The following is an 18,520-nucleotide window of genomic DNA, read 5'->3' on the forward strand; positions in this document are numbered from 1 at the left end:
CTTAAGGTTTTGCTGACTGCCCCATGCTGGGAATGGCAGACACGATTTTTTTTTAGTTCTTTATACTTAGAAATGGTGTTAAAATTTTGAAGTTGAGAAAGGGTAATAACTAAAGCCATTATTCTAATTCACTGAAGATAAAAGTATGCTGGCTGTATTTTGGTTTCTGTTTTGTTTTGTTTTTGGTGGTGGTTTCTTGTGTGTGTGTGTGTGTGTGTGTGTGTGTGTGTGTGTGTGTGTGTGTGTGTTTGTTTGTTTTCTTTCTTTTTTTTGTCACCTTGACAAAAACCAGGGTCATCTGGGAAGAGGGACCTCCACTTACAAAATACCGCCATCAGATGGGACATTTTCTTGACCCATGATTAATGGGACAGGGCTCAGGTCACTGTGGGTGGTGCTGTCCCCTGGGGTGATGGTCCTGAGATGCATAAGAAAGCAAACTGAGCAAGGCAGGAGGAGCAAGCCAGCAAGCAGAGATCCCTTCATGGTCTCTGCCTCTGTTCCTGCCTCCGGCTCCTGCCTGCTTGATCGTCTGCCTTGACTTCCTGTCAGCCAAACACATCCTTGCCTCCCCAACTGGGTTGGCCAGGGTGTTTATCACATTAAAAGGAGAAAAAACAAAGACAGATTAAAATAGAAATAATCATTCTCCCATACTTATAACATCCTGAGTCTCAAATTGCCTTCAGTGCATTTCTTGGTTGATTTAGTAACTCGTAGGTCATTTTTAATATGTGGGAAAGATTAGGACTCGGGGTGTGTGTGAAAGATTTGAAATCTGAGTGCTGAAGACAGGTCAGTGGTTAAGGGGTTATGCTGCTATCCCAGAGTGCCTTAGCTCAGTTCCCTGCACAGTGGCATATATACAGCAGCCTAGAAGTCCAGCTCCTGGATCTGAAAACCCAGTCTCCCCCTCCCCCTCACACACACACACACACACACACACACACACACACACAAACAGAGTTTTTAAAAATGTTGAAGTTTTAGATTTGCATGACATTTCTAAAATGATAGCCAATAAAAAACCAATGCTACTTCAGATTTATAATTCCCTGAGTGCATAATAAATCAGCCCCATATGCTTCTCCCTAAGTGACAGTGGCTACACGTGAGGAAAAAAGAAACTCTGAGAGGAGAAACCACTTCTCCAGGGCCATACTTGAGTGCACTCCCTGTAAGTGAATGGTGGGATCATTTCATGACTTTAATGCTGGCAGGTTTTAGAACCTGCTCACTTAATCATGAACCCCTTGGAGAAATGACAAATTAATACTACCTTAGAAGCAGAACCAAGACATTGACCATGAACTTCTTAAGGAAGTGTGCCCTACAGGAATACCACCCACCAATCGGAAGGCTTGGGTGAAGACAGAAGAATGGCATGGCTCACTGGTCACCCTTTCCGCAATTATAAGCAATTTCAACCCTCCCTCAAATCTATAATTACAGGATTACCGCGAACCCAATATAGAGGTTGACGATTTTGAAGCCTGCGCAGACTGAACTCTGATAATAACTGACTGGAAGCAAAATGTTTGTCTTTAAATTTTTAAGGGTCTGTTTCTCAATTATGTCCAAACAGGTCTTTGGACATTACTCAAGATGGTTCTTACCCTAGAAGTTTCGGGAAAGAAACACGAGGATGTAAATGAAAGTTGTCCTTTCTTTTAAAATCTGTTGCCCAAAACATCCATTTGTGTTATTAAAATGTTAGCTATTACAGAGAGAGACACTGGCAGGCAACTCCCTTTTTTAATGAATCCTGAAAACAATGTCCCCACTCCAAGCCCCTGATTACATTCCTGTCTTCCAACTCTCTAGTTTAGACCCTGGCCCTGATGAGTTTTTTTTTTCCTTTGCCCTTTGCCCTACAAAAACAAAAACAAAACAAAACAAAACAACAACAACAACAACAAAAAAAAAAACACTGTTTGATTGACGGGACTCTCCCCTAACTGAGATTTATCTGAATACTATGGAGGAGCCCTCCTTGGCATTGCTCACTGCCATAGACCCCTAAGAGGCTCCAAAGCTTATGCTGGGATTAGAGTCTGATGGTCCCATCATAAGCTAAGTAGATCACACATCCAAACATGTTCTAGACACCTCACACATGGCAAGGAGCCTCGACAGTTTCTCCTCTTGATCGCTTGGCAGATGCAGAAGCAGTTTATGTCACCAAGCAGAGTCCCAAGAAAATACGGCATATGTCATGCCAGCCTGTTTAAAAACAAATCAAAATTGAAAAATCCGAATGCAATTTCTACTTTGTCCAATGCTGAAGTCAAGAAGTCTTTGCAAGCAAGCATTTCAAGTGCAGGGCCATCTCAAAGGACACCCAACACCTCATCCCTTCTAACCCCAAACAAGGAAACTGCAGTCTAAGGAACCTTAAAAAGGGGTTGAAGCCACAACCTTCAATGTGGTCAGATCTGGATCTCTCTTCCCATCCTCCTCTCCACAACAGCGCTCTGCCCAGCAAAGCTACTTGGTGGGGCCTCCATAGCACCCACAGTAGGAGAGATGGGTGGGAAGGAGAGGAGGAGGGAGGGAGGGAAGGAGAGAAGGAAGGGGGAGGGAGGGGAGAAAAGGACAGGAAGGGGGAGGAGGGAAGTACTTGAAAGTGTCCTATCCCAGCCCACGTTGGTCTGTGCTGCAGGTACGGATAGCCCATGTGTCAACTTCCTACTTCAAGGGCAAATAAATCTTAGAAAAGAGGTTCATGGGAAGCCCAGCATATCTTCAAGGAAGCAGCTAAAGTCTTATCATCAGGGCACAATCCAAAGACCACCCTAGAACACCTGAGGTCTCCTGCCCCAAACAGCATGGATGGGCTGGATAGGGGCAACCCTTGGCGCCTCTCCCAAGTGCAAAAGCAGACGCAATTGGAAATGGGATGGAAGGAGAAGGGTGAATGCTTTCGTTATTAATATTTTTTTCTCTTTTCAAGGGGTCAAAAGCCAACAATCTGACACTTGTAAAAGCGTCAGCCCGAAGGGGAAGCCCCCTGACAGACATGATGGCTCATTCAGCCTGGACCAGAGACGGGGATCCAACACCACGCTTGCTTTTTTTCCCCTTCTTTCCAACAGTCTCTGCTGCTCGTGGCAGATTTAATGGTGTGATTTACAGCACCGAGAGACCTTTGTCAGGGCCAGTAAAATGACATACAATAAATATACGAGCAGTATGTTAACAGCCTGCACACAATGCCTTGTCAGTTACAGCCTGATAGCGATACATTTTAATTTTGTCTTTCATAAAAATCTTGGCATGTATGCCTCATTTGAACACAGGCTTCCAAGTCAAGTGTGTCATCCAAGCGTGTAGTTTATCACCCTCTATATTTTCTGTCCTTTTCATTTAATGTCATTCCTATGGCAACAGACATCGCCTTGGAAATCATTTTCAAAACAGCTTATTTGTTGAAAAGGACTGGGTGAGGCTAAAATATGTGTTTGGCTGGGAAGAATGTCAGAGTGTGAATATGGCTGAGTTACATTAATCATATTCTTTGAGGACTTTGTGTAATCAGATACTTGAGGGAGGCCTATTATGGGGTGGGATCTGACATCCCTACCCTACCCCCAGCTTTTTTTTTATGGTTTTGCATTCATAAGGATAAAAATAGGAAGAGTAAGTTTGAAATTCACTTCGTGTGAAGAGACCTGCACTTGACTTTAATGCGTCTGTTTGTCATCTGTCTGCCTGTGTGTCTGCCTGTCTGTCTGTCTTGTGGGATGGGACAGAGCTCTGATACTGCGCTACTGTTAATCAAATGCTGTGCCATGAATCCAGAGTCAGGCTTTCTCCAGTGCATCTTTAATGATCATTGCACCAATCACACAGAAGTGGAAAAATAAGATCTCTGGTCTCACGGAGTTTGCATTCCGGTGGGAAGACACTGTCTAAGTTGGGTTTTATCAAAACACGGTCAGAGATAAAGATTCTTTTCAAATGTGGGTTATTGAAAAATTCAATCCACAAGTCACGTAGGGGGTACTAAGGAAGGGCAGACCAAGAGAGCCAAGTTGGAGAAGTAGCTAACTCAGTAGAGCTAAGTCTGGTCCCCGTTCCATCCCATCCCCACCAGAGCTCGGGCTGTGGCTGGTCCCACTGAGTTGAGCCAGCTCCGGATCTCGCACTGTGACTGGACTGTTTCCCTCACTGGTCAGTCCATCCGTTCTGAGCTGCCTTATAAGTCGACACAGGACATCATGGTTCTGTAGGGACCTCTGAGTTGGATGGCTCCCCTGGACCATGAGTGATCCTCAGAGAATTCCCTGTCAAAAATCAGAGCAGCTGGGGGATGGAAAAACCAGCCAAGAAAGGAGACAGCTTGGTCACAGCCCAGAACTTCCTCTGCACACATAAATACAGATTACAGCTTAAGACAGGGTTGACAATGGGAGTAAAACAAAGGAGGGTAATTACCAGCAAGCAACATGAAACAGCTCTCTGAAGTCTGACCCAAGTCCTGAGTGACAGGATCCACCAAAGTAAAGAAGCTGCCCAGAGAACTTCGGAAGGCAAATGACTGATGGGTACATTTTTCCTGTTTGTTTTATTTTATGGTTATAAGTTTAGGGTGTTTGAAGAGGAGAGAAAAACTGTCTCATGGATGGGGCATGGACAAGGTATTGTCCAAGAGACAAGCAAAGTTCAAATTCTAAAGTACGGTGATCCAGGAGAAGATTTGGATTAATCCTAAAGTCTGCAGAAGACTGTGAACCTAACGCAGGTAGTGCAGTTTAAACAGAAAATGATGCTCAGGGCACTCTGTTGGGACACTTGTTCTCTCCAGCTAGTGGTGCTGTCTTGAGAGACAGTGAGACCTTCAAGAGGAGGGGACTAGATGGCTGGTGATGGGCATTAGGAACAAGGCCTTAAAAGCTGTAATTTTGCCTGCTTCTGTCATGGCTCTCCCTGCTTCTTGGTGTAACATACTAAGTTGCTAGCTCCTACTGTCACAGACATAGTCCCAGCTGCCACACCTTCCCCACAATGATGAATGAAGCAGAATAAACCCTCCCTGCCTCCCATCACTTGCTCCTCCAGATGTTCTGTCCCAGCAAAGAGGGAAGAGTGTAAGGAAAACTTAATGCAGAGTGTCAAATGTTGCCATCTAGAAATCTAATAAGCAGACCACATTCACACCTCTCCTGGCATTAAGGCTGCATATTCTAGGAACCAAGAGAAGACAGCTGTGGCCAAATAGAGAGATTCAAAATGGCGGTAGTACTTTCATAAGTGTGACTAGTACTACAAGCCCCAAGAGTTCTTGACATAAGTCTGAAACAACTTCTTAACCCAGGTTGACTGCAGTCTGTTTGAATCTGGGGCCTGGAGTCCTTGTGGTCATGCATTTTTCCCTACACTGCTTCAGGACAACATTTATTTTTTCAAATTAGGACCTCATTCATTTTTCCGTCTAGGTAATGTTCTGCATGGGAGAACCAATTTTACAGGGCTTTGTTAACCAAGGATGGTTTGTGTGCCTATGACTGACATACCCAAACATGATCTTCATTTTAACCAGGTCCCCAGGAAATTAATTAAGTGTGGTTGATTAGCTCTGTTGCTGAATACCGTTTCTATGCCCCCCCAAAAAACCTGATTGCTGATGTCCAGTAATTCATTTAATAACAACAGAGCATTTGCATATGGCCACTGTGTATGATGGCTTCTTATTGTTGTTGCTGGTTTGTTGTTGTTCTTCTTCCTCTTCCTTTTCTTCATATTCATATTCATCTATTAGTGAAGAAAGGCTCTTAGTGCTGCCGTGGCTTATACAGACACTAGGCAAGTGCTTGGGATCGTAAATACAAAGAAGTTCAGGAGAAGGAAAGAGTGGGCGCTGCAGCTACAGTGAGAGGTTCACAGGGCTCTTCTGCAACACTGGAATGGAATCCAGAACCCTGCAGCTTCATAAACGCAACAAAGATATTAGCAAAATCATCGAAAGGAATGTCTTCAAATTCCTAAAAGTCGATCACAAGTTCCAGAAACATCATTCAAAAAGTGATTAGTTCTACAAGATGCTAAGAGGCAAGGTCCCTGTGGAGATGCTGTGCTCAAAAGAGCAGAGTTACGGACAGTTACCAGGGTTCTCTTCTGTAGTCTTTTGGGGTTTGTAACATGCTACATATTCATTGTCTAGAAAGCAGTTTTTAATTGACCACAGATCCTTTTTGTAATTGTGTTGTAGAGATGCTTGAGGTATTTTCTGCATTATAGTCCTAAGACATACCCCTGGAGGAAGAACAAGCAGTTCTAAATGTAGAGTTTCCCATGCGCACTCGCATGCAAACATGTGCGTGCGCACGCACACACACACACATAGACATACACACATACACACATACACACACATAGTCACACATATACACATACACACATATGCACACACATACACACATACATACACATATACACATACACATACATACATATACATACACACATACATACACACACACGCATACACACATACATGCATACGCACACACACACACACAAACACACACACACACACACACTGGAAATAGGCACTCAAGAACAGTCCCACCTAAGAGAACGTCCTAGAACCTTGTACGGTTTAGTGAAATAGTGGTAGGAAGTAAGATAGGAGACTGTTGGGAGTTTCGGAGATTGAACAAGATGATTTAGCAGAACGATTTCCTAAGCAAATTATACAGAGATGAACCATAAAGTAAAATGATGAATTTATCATTAAATGCAAACTTCTATAGAACAAAAAAGTAATATCAAATAAGTTGAAACTATACAACAAACTATGAGGCTAATCAATATTTATATAGCCAACCAACGTCAGTTACCAATATGTATGAGCTGCCAGGGTCATTGCCTAGAAATAAACAGATACTCAAATTATCCGTAGATATGGGACTCCAAAATTGTTAGGAAAAAATAAGTCAAACTGAAGTCATAATAGATTCAACCTCATGCAAAGGAACAGCAAATGGTATTTCAGGGGTGGGCAGGGCTAAGATACTCAGGACTCAGACGTGGGGTCTGTATGTTTGTGAATGGCTTCCTATGCTGCTAGAGGGACTTAGGAACCATAATTGACACTTCTGTTGTCAAAAGTGCGTGGATTTTCCTCATAATAACTATTGTGCTGGCTGTCTATACTCTCACTGGATTTCTACGATGTAGTTGAATTTAGAAGCCACGGATGGCAACACACACTTACAATCCCAACCCTGGGAAGACAGGCTGGAGGATCTATGCTGGTCTAGGCAACATAGTAAAACTGTGTCTCAAAACATATTCCTGCATCCATGAATTCTGCTAGCACTCAGAGTCTACACCTGACTTCTGTCTAACTATCTTCTCTATGATACCAGACAACTGTATCGCAGCCAGGACATATGCATTTCTATTCTAACATGGCCCCACCCTCCTCCCTTCCATGACTTATCCATGCTTGCCTTAGGTAGAGTACTTAATAGAATAGATTTGGAGATCTAGTCCTTCTCTACTTCCAGCTCTTTGGGAGGCTAAGGGCGGAAAGGGTACTAACAGCTAGAACATTCTTAGCAGAAAAAAAAATGTAAGGCAAATATGAGGAAGGTTTAAACTCAGCCACAGTTTAGAAGGACAGCTCAGCTGGTAAAGCTCATCCAGTGAGGAAAGCCTGCTGATCTGAGTTCTATCTCAGGAACCATGTAAAAGTAGAGAGAAAGAATTGATTCTCAGTTGCCCTTGATCTCCATGCATGGACCCTCTCTCTCTCTCTCTCTCTCTCTCTCTCTCTCTCTCTCTCTCACACACACACACACACACACACACACACACACACACACACACACGCTGACAAGTTATGGACACAGAGCTGCATTCATGACCTTGTTATTATCTCGTTGTCCTGTATTCTAGTCTATTATGACAACTCTGAGGAAAGATCCACTCTGGAGGAAGAAATCATTTTTAGTTCTCTAACAGAAAAAACAAATGGCTGGAAGGCCCTTCTGGATGCTGCTGCAAAGGCCTCAAAGGGATGCATGAGATCAGACTCTCGCTCCATCAGAGACTGGTGGGGCAGAGCATTGACTCTGAGCAAAGCAAACAAGAATGCTGAGGCCAGAGAGAAGGGAAGGAGCCATTGGGTACAAAGTAAGAGAACTGGATCCTTAGTAATTGGCTTTAGAGAAGGCCCAGGCAAGGCACAGTCGCACAGTAGAAGAGTGTCCAGACCTTGGTTTCTCTAGTCAGCCCAGCCTGGATTTGAATCCCCATTTGTCCCTAATTACTTATGTGACCTTCCTGGACTGCATTCTTTCCTCTTCCTCATTCCCTGTCTGTTCAGAGCAGTAAGTGGAGCTTCTGTCAAAAGATCGATGAGAGGATTAAATGCAATGATACTGGTAAGATACTCAACGCAGTGCCTGGAATGTAGTAAGCACATTATGAAGATCAGAGATATTCGAGTGTCACTCTGGGCCCCGTGAGAAAACCGAAACCGGTGCAGCCATTTTAAGCAGTGAGTGCTTAGCAGGAGGAGTCGGTTTTACAGGTTCTATAAAGTTTGAGAAGAAGACAGAAGGAGAGTTGGGCATCCTAGAGGTTGGCTGCTAACAAGCATCTTCCATTATTAGCCCTCCAGGATGAGGAGAAAGGAGGTGTAGGGAGAAGGGTACCCCCAAGCCCTTGCATTCCTTAAGAAGTTACCATGACGTGGAATGTTTAAACAACAGCAATGTATTTGTCCACAGTCCCAGGGGCCAACTATTTATATTCAAAGGGTTCGGGCAGGTCCCTTCTGAAGGCTCTGAGGAGAAGGCTGTTCCATGCCTGTCTCCTGGCTTCTTCACAGAGTCAACAACGCTTGCTGTTCCTTGGCTTCTCCAAGCATCACTTCAGTCTCTGCCCCAGTCATCACCTGGTCTCCTTTTCTGTTGTCTTCTCTTATACAAGGAGCACTTTTACAGAACAGGCTTCTCCTGCCACAGTATGATTTCATCTTGCCTAATTACATCAAAAAGTCCTGTCCACAACTCAAGTCATACTCACAGAATTATGGGAGTTGGGGCTGTACTTGTCTACTTTGGAGTTGTGCTCCAACCCAACAGAGATAACACTTTAAATGACAAGCTGACATCACGCAGGAGGGCTAGCAGATTGTCTCCTGCTCAGCCAGTGCCCTAGTGACCAGAAGAAATAGAGAGGAAAGGGGAGAAAGACACTCCTCCCTGCTTCCTGCCCTCAGGTGGGAACCAATGTCTCCTGCTGGCCAAAGAGCTAGAATTCAATTGGCCTAGGAATCTAGGAAGATTATTACAAGTCAGTTGCCTTTCTCCCTCTGTCTGAAGCACACACCAAATACAGACAGACAGACAGACAGACAGACAGACAGACAGACAGCTCATAGAAATTACTTCAAGACATGGTTGGAAATGCCTCCTCAATGGGAGTAATGGGCGAGACTGAGAGGATTCAGAATTAGAAACCAAGAAATGTACAGCAAAAGGGGACCTCACAGACACACTTGCCCATCTGCATATTGAACTTGCAGAGAAGAGAGACATTAAATCAGCTTTACCTTTAAGCCGAAGGGTGTGCTCTGAGGAAGAGTGGAGGGAGTGGTGTAGACATAACTCGGAGGCCGAAGCAGCTGTGGGGAGATTGGTTACTTTTCTGTTACGTTGCTGACTCTTGTGATGAAACCTTTGACAAAAGCAGATTTAGAAAGGAAGTTGATTTTGACTTGTCTAGGCCCTAGGTTATCAAATGGTGTCACAAACATTTAGGGTCAGTCCTCTAATCCCTGTTTGCCCAGTCTTTATAATCCTTCCCATATGTGCCCATAGACTTATTTTCTCAGTGATCTTAAATCCTATCAAGTTGGCAGTGAATAGATTATTACCTGTACATCATGGGAATAAACATTGCAGTGGGCATTAAGCAGGTGTCTCACACATGTGTTCTTTTGACACTTGGAGGACTTCTTCTTTTGAAATATTGCCTATGTGTGATCTGAGGGGCTGCCAGGTGTCATAATTTGCTGACCCAAGAGACACACATTTCAATTTACACCAATCAGAGTTTTTGTCTATGGACGATGCTGAGCTCTGCTGACAGGATCCCACGGCTGTCCACAATGCAGCAGGGCAGGGTTCATGAAGATTCCTACAGAGATGGCTTCCACTCCTCCTACTTGTCCTGCAGTGTGGCCTTAATGTATTCCCATGAAGATGTTCTCTGAGCTCCTTGAATCCGAGTAGTCTGGAAACTAAGACAGAAATGACGTACGTGACATCAGAGGCAAGATTGCACAAAGCAGTCTTATCACAACTGTTCCTTTATAGAACCAAGCTCCTATGAAGCACAAATACTGTTGTTATTATTATTATTATTATTATTATTATTATTTCCAAGGTTAAGGCCCACAACAATGAGGCCAGTACCAGAAGCTTCACCACACATTCAAGAATCCTTAGAACCTATAGAAGAACTAAGGCTCGCAGCACCCAGCACCCAGCTCTCACTCCATTTGTGCTCCAAGCTACTAGCCAATATCAGCTTTCCAGTCACATGAGTGAACCATAAGGTAAGTGGTACACCCAGTCCCCATCAAGCCACAGTATGATGCTCCATGGAGCAGTGATCTCTCATAGCCTCTGACTTCTGCCTCCAAAGGCAGTCATAAGTAAAATAAGATTTTACACCATCAAGTCTGGAGGCTGTGGATTCCTGCCCAATTCTCTGTGCTCCAGCTTCTCAGCTCATTTTATAAACTATTTCATGTTCTGTTGATCAGTTTATTCTCATCCACATTAACAAGCTTGTTTTCTTTAACTTATAAGTAAATACCTTGATATTGAGCCCTTCCAAAACTGGAAGGAAAGCATCAGACCAGACGTGGAGACTCTGAAAGACATTTGTTCTGTGTAGCCTGGAACAAATGAACGAATTGGAACATTGAGCAAGTGTAGACTGAAGGGGCCTAGGGCTCAAGGTGAGGCTGGTGAGGGAAGGAAATTACTAGTACTTGTCCCCTAAGACTGTGACATACTAACTCCTTCATCAGCAAGCCAGTAAGTGATGGCTCCTGTCCTCAAGCTCCCACAGTTCTTCATTTAAGGGAAGAAAATGAAATTGAGGTTTAAGAATTACTTTTTAATGCTGGCGTCATGCCTGGTTCATACCTGTAATCACAGCCTGTGGGAGACTGAAGCTGGAGAATTATGAGTTCAAGGCTAGCTTGCGCTATATAGTAAATATCAAGCAAGCTCTGGCTACAATGTCAGAAGTTGTCTCAACAGGATGAAGTAACACTGGTGCAAACTCAATGAAACTCTCCCCCAAGTCATCAGAAGCCTGATGGATGATTGCCTTCCTAGTCAGCAAGACACAAGTGCACAGAAGAATAAGTGGCCCAACTGGAAAAGCCCAATAGTAGTTCGGGCCATAAGCTTTCATTTCAGGAAATGAGACTGCATTGGCTAGTTTTTATAAACTTGGCCCAAACTAGAGTCACCTGGGAAGAGGGATGCTCGACTGAAGAATTGCTCAGCTCAGTTTAGCCTACTGACCAATCTGGGAAACGCTTTCTTTTTTTTTTTTTTTTTTTTTTTTTTTTTTTTTTTTTTGGTTCTTTTTTTCGGAGCTGGGGACCGAACCCAGGGCCTTGCGCTTCCTAGGTAAGCGCTCTACCACTGAGCTAAGTCCCCAGCCCCGGGAAATGCTTTCTTAATGTCTAATAGAGGTAGGAGGGCCCAGCACACTGTGGGCAGCGACAGTTCTAAGCAGGTGGGCCTGGTGTTATATAAAAACAGTTTCTAAGCAAACCAGTAAGGCAAGTTCTCCTGTGTTTCCAGTCAAGTTCCTAGCCAGACTTGGTGGACTTGCTGCCTGTAAACCAAACTCTTTCCTCCACAAGTTTGTTTTGGTCTGTTTTTACCACAAAAACAGAAAGCAAACTAGACTGATACCATAAACAGAGTCTCATAGAAATGAACATAACCTTGATGTTTGAGGGAGGGGGAATAACTGAAGTTTTGAAACTTTGGGTTAGAAAGGGGCTCAGAACTTAATGAGTTATTATAGGGGTCACAGAGAGCAGCCAGAGCTTGGCACTGGGAGAGGCCATAAGAGGCCACTGGAGAAAGTACAACTTCAGTTGCAATAGAGACCTCAGCTGTCGAAATTTCGGTCCCATAAGGTGATCACAGTGACAAATGTGGAGTGGACCCTGACCTGAGCCTATAAGACATCTATTTGTGCTTCCAACGACAGAGCAGGAGACATAGTGCTTCCCAAGTCTTTTAGAGCCCAGAAGATGACAAATGAGTTCCAGATGCCAGACATTGAACTACGGAACTTTATTTACATTACTGAATGCTGGGTTTGCTTTGATTTGACTCTAAGTGTACCATAGTTGTTCTCTCTTAGAATAGTGAGTAGTTAATGTGTTTTGTTGTTGTTGTTGCTATTGTTATTTTTTGACAAGCATCCATAGTTGAGATACTTTGAATTTTTAAAGAGACTTGAACTTTTGAATTGTTTGGATTTTTTTTAAAAGACTTTTAAAGCCGTACCATGTTTTACATTGTGTTATTAACATGAGGTCTATGGACAAACAAGAAAGGAAAGGTTATGGTTTAACATTGATGCGATTGTGTTTTGACCTGACAAAAATTCAATTGTGCTGTTTACCTTTTGTCAACCTTCTACAAACTAGAGCCACCGAGGAAGCAAGAACCTTAACTGAACAATTGTCTTCTCTGGAGGCCAGACTTCCCTGGAGGCCTTCTGTGAAGCACTTTCTAATTAAAAATCTACTCAGTAGGGCCCAGCCCACTATGCATGGAACCAACCTCCCTAGGAATGTCTTCCTGAGCTGTATAAGAAAAATGGTTGGTCAGGCAGTGACCCATGTCTTTAACCCCAGCAAAGGGAGGGTAGATCTCTGAGTTCAAGGCCAGCCTGATCTACAAATTGAGTTTCAGGACAATCAGAACTACAAAGAAACCCTGTCTTGAAAAAACAAATTAACAATAACAAAACAGGATGCACAGCTTTTCCATAGTTCCTACTTCAAGCCCCTGCTTTGTTTTCCCTTGGTGATAGGCTATAATCTACAAGCCAAATAAACACTTTCCTCCCCCATGTTGGTTAGCGTCAGAGTAATTTATCACAGCAACAGAAAGCTAACTAAGATAGAAACCAAATGGCAGTTCTAGATACAGAAGAGAAAGAGACCACTTTGGAATCATAGATGTACCACCCTTAGACTCTACTGAGGTACTAAGTAATGCCCAAGTCTCCATCTTTGAGTTTTAAGAGATTTGTAAGCTGCATAGCACCTGCCAGGCACCCTCTGGTCCTAAATAATCATATTAAGAATAATGACAACAGTACCAAGGTGACATATACAAAGACTTCCCAAAAGAGAGGCAAAGAAGAAAGGGAAAAAAAGAAGGGGAAACAGTAAGAAGGTGACCAAGAGAAAAGACAAGAGGTAAAGAGCAAAAGCAAGAACAAGCAAAGGTAAGATTTAATTGAGTCTTGACTCTGCCAATGGGCTTTGAGTCTCCATGAAAAAAGCCACTCCACAGTCTGAAGCACCTATGACCCCACAACCATTGCAACTGTATTAGTCTGGGTTCTCTAGAGTCACAGAACTTGTCGGCAGTCTCTATATAGTAAGAGAATGTGTTGATGACTTACAGTCTACAGTCCAACTCCCAACAAGGGTCAGCAGCAGCTGTGAATGGAAGTCCGAGGATCTAGCAGTGACTCAGTCCTACAAGGCAGGCAGTCAAAGAAGATTGCATCGTCCTTCTTCCAATGTCCATATGTAGGTCTCCAGAAGAAGGTGTGTCCCAGATTAAAGGTGTGTACCACCAGGCCTGGATCTGGGACTTGCTTTGTCCTAGAGGACCTTGAACTTGGAGATCTCCTTGCCTTAGTCGCTTGGGATTCACAGCCACTATGCCTCAAGACCTTCATGCTAAGATCCAGGTCAGAAACTTGTATCTCCCAGCCTCAAGATCAGGATCACAGGTGAGCCTTCCAGTTCTGGATGGTAGTTCATTCCAGATAGAGTCAAGTTGACAACCAGGAATGAGCACTACAGCAACTGTACCATCGGACCTTATAAAGGGTCAAAAGTTCCTGATCAGAGGTTAGGATGTAACAGCAGAATCTGTGCCCAGCCATCCCATCCCTCCCTATATAAAGACAGGCAGTCAGGTACCCTAAGGAACTCTTCTTAATTAGTCAACCTATAACAACAGCGCACTAAATTCATGGTCCCCTAGGGTGTAGACTCCCAGGTCACCCCCGTTCTGATGCTTTTCTGGGACAGCTGCTAGAGGAACTTGGAGAAGGATGGGCAGGTGCTCAGCAAAGGCAGGGACACCAGGTATCATCGCTAACTTCCTTTCCTGCCAGGCACCTGATAAGAAGCCCGACTTTCAGATCATATGGGTGTGAAGAAGGTAGGTACATCATAGATGTGGGGGATCACAGAGGTTTGCTGAAGTCAGTGAGGTGCAGTCAGAGTTTCTAGGACCTAAGATATGGAAGTCTAGGCAAATGAGAAAAGTAGATCTGAGGGACCTTCTTAAGAGGGGAGTGCCTCCACGTAGAGATAACACGTGATGGGGATACTGACGTAACCTAGTACTTTGGTTTCCTGCCACCATTCTGTCCACATGGCCTTATTGAAAATTCCTCCCCTCCCACACCCTCCGGCTCACCATACCCCCATTAGGGAGGGGTGGCCTTTCTGTGAAGAAAATAGAGGTTGCAATGTTTGGCATATTAATTCAGAGCATATGCTCAAAATATTGTTTGCTATGGCTTGTGGGCTTACGATATTTAATTTAAAATAGATTTTCCTAAATAAAAAGAGACTTTATACAGATGGTCGTTAAACACAAACCATTTTTGCTGCTCAAACATTGTTAAAATATAATGCTTTTTAAAGCATTTTCTAGTACCTTGGCCATTTGGCAAGGATTGGTGTATTCTGTGGAGATGGAGGCTTGGCACAGTGACAAGATGGTCCATGTGCCATCAGCACAGACCTCATCCTCAGAGCCACTTTTGTTTCCAACCATTTGATTGCCTTTTGGTGTAGACATTTTCCTTCCTGCAGTTGGATTTTGATCCAAGAAAGCCTGGCCCTTGGAATCAGTCAGCTCAAATGACAGCAGCAATCACGTTGTGATGTCACCTTGTCCAATAGAAATGTCTGTTTCCATGACAAGTGCCCAGCAAGGTCAGGCCAGGTACTTGCCAACTCTCCATGTCTCCTCTAAGAGTAGGGAGTAGCAGTTAAGGGAGCTGTCCTCTTTGGCTCTCGCTCTGTCTTTCTGTCTTAGCAATGAGGTTTAATGGAAGACTTATAAAACAAACACACCTTTCAATTCATCTCACTAAGGACTATACCAGGAATAGTTCAATATGCTTTGCCTGATACATTTAAAATGTTCAGAAGGGCAGGGCTACAGTTCAGTGGCAGAGTACATAGCTAACATATTCAAGGCCCCAGGTTTAACCCCCAGAATTTTTTGGTAAACACACACACACACACACACACACACACACACACACACACTACATACACACATGCACACACCACAGTATATACACCACACACACACACACACACTACATACACACATGCACACACCCATACACATCGCACACACCACAGTATATACACCACACACACACACACCACATACACATACACACACACCACATACACACACACGCGCGCGCACACACCACACACACACACACACACCACATACACACACACACACACACACACACACACACCCCACTACATTCACCACACACACCATACATACACTCACACACCTACAATGGCTGCTGATCCTCCACATTGCTCATTGTGAGGAACGAAAGGAATAACTGTCAGTGAGAGGAATAGAAGGTTTTCATCTGTAGGCTCCTGCACAGAGTGGCATCAATCCTATCAACTCCAGCCACTGTCTTCTGTCCATCCTCGCTGCCCTGTGCAGGCAGTGTACATGCCGGACTATAATCTCGAGTCAGCTCATATTTCTTCCATCAAATCTGTGGTGTTGGTTCCTTTAAAGCAGTGTCAGCTGCTAAACTTTTGTCAGAAATGCTGATACTTGATAAATGGTTTTGGATTAGTTCAGGATAGCCAAGAAAGCTGATAGCGGTTTCTAAATCGTCAGTAATCCTTTCTTAGGATGACTAGGGAGAAAGAGCCCACTTCCTGATTGGGGTTCAAAGAAATGTCGAGGTCCCCAAACCATTGTTCCTCGCATACTGCCATCTGCAATTAGGAATGCATCAAGGTGGCATAGTTTGTTTTTCTACTTCAGTGACCTTCAACAACACTTAGAGTAAGTTGGGGTTTGAAAGCTTGGGAGGGCGATGGGAAAGAGTTACATTACTCTGAGCCTATTCCTCCAGAAAACAATGCTCGCTCACAGCCCTGGCTGCTCTGCGGCTTCCTGTGTGTGTGTGTGTGTGTGTGTGTGTGTGTGTGTGTGTGTGTGTGTGTGTGTGTGTTTTGTTTGTTTGTTTGTTTTGTTTTTTGTTTTGTTTTGGGTTTTGGGTTTTGTTTTTTTGTTTTGTTTTTGTTTTTGTTTTTTTTGTTTTTTTTTTTTTTGTTTTTTGTTTTGGCTGGGTTATAAACTGAACTTCCGTGAACACAGACAGATCCTGAAATCACGTGGCATAACCCTTTTGCCCCATAAGTGAGGACTTATGCGTGCAAGTGATGTAGAAACCCTGACCCAGTCTGTGGGGAACATTGTGGGGCTGTGACTTTCACTGACCTGTGTAAATGAACAGAAGCCTGCCCAGGCTTGAATAAGTCAGAGTAGACACCTGGCGGGATTAAGAAAACTAAAAGGTATTTTCCCCAGCGCGGCAAGACCCCAATGGATGCCTTTACAACTCAATCCTGAGAAACTCTGAGGAGCTGGTGTTTGGCCCAAGATGGGGTGAGCAAGAAAGCAAACAGACATTTGGAAAATTCATTCCTCAGTGGTCGTCTCTCAATAAATAAAATGGAAACTAAGCCCTCTTTATGAAATCTCGAAGAAGAGGAGGAGGAGGTGGAAAGAGAAGAATGGCTGGGCACATGACATACACTTGTCATCCTGGAATTCTTCGAGGATATATAGTAATACTCTGTCTCAAAGAGGTGATTGCGGAGGAGCATTTCAATAAGTGAACACTATTTATTTATAAAAACAGGGCCTATTCATGATGCACCTATCAGAACATCTAGCCGATAGGAGTTTCAAAATTCCTAGTGTATCTTACAAAGTGTCATTAGATGCGGTCTGGAGCCTTTCAACAGTGAGTAAGGACCATTGCTCAGGCCAGCACATACAGTTCCACGACTGCTTTTGTCACATTCGCATATTTAGGGTGGCCATTATTTAGAACCGATAAACTCACCGGTACGTCATCGCCATTGAGGGACCGCAATTATGCCTCAGCGGAGGAGAGAAGCTTATTCACTCTAACCTTTGTTCTGAAGCATGCAGACTGCTTCCCAAGTTCTGATAAATGGTGATCTGCTTGGATGAACCAACTCCTAGGGGGAAAATATTAGTGTTTGACTATGGTTGCTGCTGCTGCTATTCATATAGGATAACTCTGGGCTCTAGAAAATTCTCTGGGTTCTAAGATGGAGAGAGGGAACTTTTCACTGTCTGCACAGCAGATACTCATTGAGTTTCCTAATAGGTGTGACTGAAATAGTTAGTAAAGTAGAGAATGTTAAAGGGAACTGTGTAAAAATACCAGGCATTTAACCAAATTGTACAGGGCTGCCAATGACCTGTTAGATGTCTGCCGCCTCTAATTTCTAAGCACGCTATTCTAGGCGGCTCTGTTTTTGTAACACGTAAATGCATGTGGCATCTTCCTGGGTTATTTGGGCCAAATACTATAATTCTTCAAGCTTAGAAGACTGTTTTAGGGATGACAAAAAAAAACAACAACAACAACAAAAAAAAACTAGGGCGTGTGGTAATATGGAACCGGGGGAGTTGTCAAAATGATAGTGGTGCCAGGCAAAATTCTAGGACAGTCCATGTCCTGGGCTGTCCTTAGTGAACCTAAAAGATATGATTTGATAAAAATAATCTTAAATGCTGCCGTTAATGAGAGAGTTCATTGAAAACACAGGCAATGGTTTAAAAACGCAGCAGACAGGCTCACTGATGGAGGTACGTGTTCTCCACTCCCAGATCCATGTGGTAGGACATGCTTTGCCACAAGGTCCCCTTCCAAGTCTAAGCAAAGCCTCTGATCACCCCCCGTCTAGCTGTACAGACAGCCTGAACCAGCCTCTTGTCACCAGCACTTAAGATGACCATATAGTCTTGTGCATTAGCCTGGTGGCTTCCTTATCCACCAGTAAGGGTGCAACTGATGTAGGGGAAGGAAAGTGAGAAACAACGTGTGGGTTGATCGAGAGAGATAGCAGCGAGCCTTCTGCTGGAAAGGCTGGGAATCCATC

General features: G+C 43.8%; 1 long non-coding RNA gene across 1 annotated transcript in view; it reads right to left on the reverse strand.

Moving 5' to 3' along the window:
- LOC120098563 (uncharacterized) overlaps nucleotides 1-18,520 on the reverse strand; it is a 34,426-nt gene continuing 15,906 nt past the window's right edge. Inside the window, exons 2-5 of the long non-coding RNA XR_005496886.2 lie at nucleotides 13,699-14,124; nucleotides 10,840-10,921; nucleotides 9,893-10,258; nucleotides 1-9,693 (exon numbers count right to left, since the gene is read on the reverse strand). This is a non-coding gene — a long non-coding RNA (uncharacterized LOC120098563). The remainder of the gene's footprint in view (nucleotides 9,694-9,892; nucleotides 10,259-10,839; nucleotides 10,922-13,698; nucleotides 14,125-18,520) is intronic.

The sequence above is a fragment of the Rattus norvegicus genome, chromosome 19 (assembly GCF_036323735.1).
Source record: "Rattus norvegicus strain BN/NHsdMcwi chromosome 19, GRCr8, whole genome shotgun sequence".
In the NCBI taxonomy this organism is placed as follows: domain Eukaryota; kingdom Metazoa; phylum Chordata; class Mammalia; order Rodentia; family Muridae; genus Rattus; species Rattus norvegicus.